Consider the following 3,635-nt stretch of genomic DNA (forward strand, 5'->3'; position numbering starts at 1 on the left):
ACTGTGGTGACACTATATTTCTTTTGAAAAAAATCATTTTATATATATCATCTACCAACAAAAACATTTAAATTATGTGTAAAACTCCATGTTTTACAATTTGCTTAAAATGTGTAAATTATATAAATATATACATATATATATATGCTTATATATGCATCCTCTGCTTTTGAATTCCTTTTGGATTTGTTTTACTTTCATACCTTTTTTCTCTTGATTTTGTGGCTGTTATTTTAAATGTAATTGTGCTATATATTATTCTTGTTCTCCTTTCTTCTCTTCATATATTTCTTTTATTTTTTTATATTTCCAGTTGTTGTCATTTTAATAACACAATTCTGTCCATTACATTCAAATATCACAATCCATTAGGCCATTTCTCCCAATCATTATATTTGAGTCATTTCCAGTTATTTTGTCATTACAAAGCTTCCATGAATGTATATATATATTGATATATTATATAAAATATTTAATATATATATATATACATATATATATAACACTTTATATATACACACACACACATATATAGAGAGAGCTTTTTACCATCTCAATAATACCCTTAGGTGCTAATCCTATTAATGAGATCCCTATCTCAATGAGCATGAACAGCTTTATAACTCTTAATGTATATCTCCATCTTGTTTTCTAAAAAAACAATTTATGGCTCCTCTAATAATGTGGGGGCTGGGGGTGATAGGGATCCCAATATATCTATTGTATTTAACTTATCTAAGGGTCTACTCATCTCTTTAACTTCTGTCTTACTTTTTATTTTTTTGGTTAGATTTATCTAGTTCTGAGATGGGAAAATTACATTCCCACTATTATTATTTTGATATCTATTTCCATCTATATCTCATTTATTTTTTCTTTAAAAATCTGGATGCTATAACACTTGGTGCATCTCCAGACACAATATTGATAATGCTTCATTGTCCATATTATACCTCATGAATATAATATAGGTACACTATTCATTCCTTCCAATTAAATCCATTTTGGTCCCAACTCTGTCAGAGATCCTGACTACTATCTTTGCCTTCTCTGGATCAGGTGATGAATAATATATTCTCCTCCAGCCCCTGACCTTTATTCTCTGAGTGTCTTTCCTTTGAAACAAAATTTTGATCCTTTTCTTTCTAAATGTGGCAACTTTCTGTAGTCATGGCTACTGAATGGGTAATTACATAATTGCTTAAATCACTTTAATTGGGCCTTGATTCAAGGACTTGCTATAAGTTTATTTTTCCTTACATTTTTGCACATAAGACTTTGAAATTTTACATTTCATTGACAACTTATTTTTTCTCTTTTATTTGGATTTTTAAATATTTTTAAAATTTCTTTTTCCAATTGATTCACACAACCCCATAACTCAGCCATGTATCCTTAAAGGATCTGGGTGTTGGCCTTAACCGTCTTCAGGGGAGACTGTGTTATTAATTCTCCTCAGAGAGTATGTATGTTTTATAATCCAAAGGTCTGTATTATAATCCATAATGTAATATTTAAATTCTTTTGAGAGTAATTTCAGGGGGGGAATTTTCCTCAGAAGGGAATCCATGTTTTATAATCTATAATGTATAGTTTAAATAATTTTGAGAGTAATTTCAGGATAAGAAATTTGCCATCTCCCTAGAATCCAGACAACAAACCTGTATGGAGAAGGCACCATGAAGATGCCTGAAAAACCTACACTGCATCATGAAGATGCAAAATAAACTTTGGGGTATAGTTGATTGAACTATGGGGAGTTTAATGCATTTGTTTTGAATGTACACTCTTATGCCAAAGGGGACTGTCCCCTAATTGGCTTTTTGTCAATGCACCTAGCAATCATTGGATCATTGGTTTTGTCCTCTTTTCTTTTTATTCCCAAATTTCTGTAATTTAAAGTTAATTATGTTTAGAAGAGCTTTCAGGGAGTCCAGTCTCCCTCTGCTCTTCAGGGGGGTATGTGATATTGGAAATTTCAGGGTCCTTGAGTTAATTTTGAGGTCCCTGATCTAAACTTTCTGTGGACATTTAGGGATACTTGAAACTACATTTCCCACTATTCCTTGCTTGTGTAATCTTGTTGGCAGGAAGTGTAATTATGTAGAGAGAAGGATAAAGACTGAGAACTGGTTTGGTACTCCTCTTTTCTGCCTTTGGAGTTGAGCCAGGATGGGAGGAAGAGGAAACAGGGCGTGACTTTTAAAATGACTAATAGTGTAGCATGTGGCTTCAATTTTCTAATGACTACCAATAAATCCTTTAAAACCCTAATATTTTTAAATCTATCCTTTTATATCTATTTTATTTCTTACAGTGATCATTCTTTAATGATTTTATTTTAATTTTATTTCATTGGATTTTATGTTTCTAATTTTTCCTCAGCCTCTCTAATTTGGTTTTTTAGGTCTTTTTTAAAGTTCTTCCAAAAGAGCTTTTTGACCTTGTGGCCACTTATTATATTTCTTTGCTGTTTTTGAAGCTTTACTTTTACCTTCCTCTAGGTTTGAACCAAGATATTTTCTGTCCCTATAATAGTTTTCAATAATTGGGTTCTTTCTCTTTTGCTTACTTATTTTTATCTTTATTTTTACTTTTTAAATTTTAGTGCCCAAGCCTTAGGAAGGCTTAATCATTGTTTTTTTGCTGGAATTTTCATGATTCTAAGTTGCTGAGATATTTTTACCTCAGGTTTTAGGAATTTTTTGTGTTCATTTTTCCTGAGCCCTATTTAGTTATTCCATTGTTTGTAGTTCATCATCAGATATACTCCCATGACTATCCATTGTCATCCTGCCATCAAAAGGAAAGAATTGCTTAGTCCTTACCATTATTCTGACTTGGAATTGATATTTAATATGAATTCTAAGACAAAAGGTAACCTAAGGCTTTTTTTAAACAAGGGAAGATTTGAATCTGAGTTTTTCTGACTATAAATTGAGCTTTATGACCACTATAATATAACACTTCTCTATACAGGTTATTAACATTGGCTCATATACTATTATCTAATGATTTCACACACTCATATAGAATGTAAATCTCTTGAGGACAGGTACTATCTCACTTTGGTAGCCTTACTATCTCTCACACTGCCTAGCATATAGTAAGCATTTAATAAATATTTGTTGATTGACTGATTGATTAGATTTACTATGATGTCAGTACAATTCTTTCACATTTTCATTTGAACAAATATTTCTTGGATGTCCAGTCTATGCCAGGCCTTATGTTTTGTTCAAAGGGTACAAAGTTGAAAACACAATAATCATTTCATTTATGGTGGAGGGAGAAAGAAGGGAGAGGAGAAGTAACATTAATATTTTAATGTAACAAATCAATAAACCAATAAATAAATAAATAATCTTAAATTTAAAAAAGGATCCTGAAGGGAAGGAAATAAAATCCTAGTGATGGTAGAAGAGAAGAACTCAGCAGTCCAGCAGCTAATTAACTCAATTTATAAAAAAAATCAGTAGTGAAATTTCTTTAGCAATTAAGACAAATTCACCTCAGTTCTCCTATGTAACTCTATCCTTTGAAGACAGAAAGGGGACACATCTCTCCTTCTTTCATTTTCTACCATCAAGTCAATAAGTATTTATTTTGTGTTTATTCTGTTCCAGTCTCTAGGC

This window comes from Gracilinanus agilis, chromosome 1 (genome assembly GCF_016433145.1).
Source record: "Gracilinanus agilis isolate LMUSP501 chromosome 1, AgileGrace, whole genome shotgun sequence".
Classification (NCBI taxonomy): domain Eukaryota; kingdom Metazoa; phylum Chordata; class Mammalia; order Didelphimorphia; family Didelphidae; genus Gracilinanus; species Gracilinanus agilis.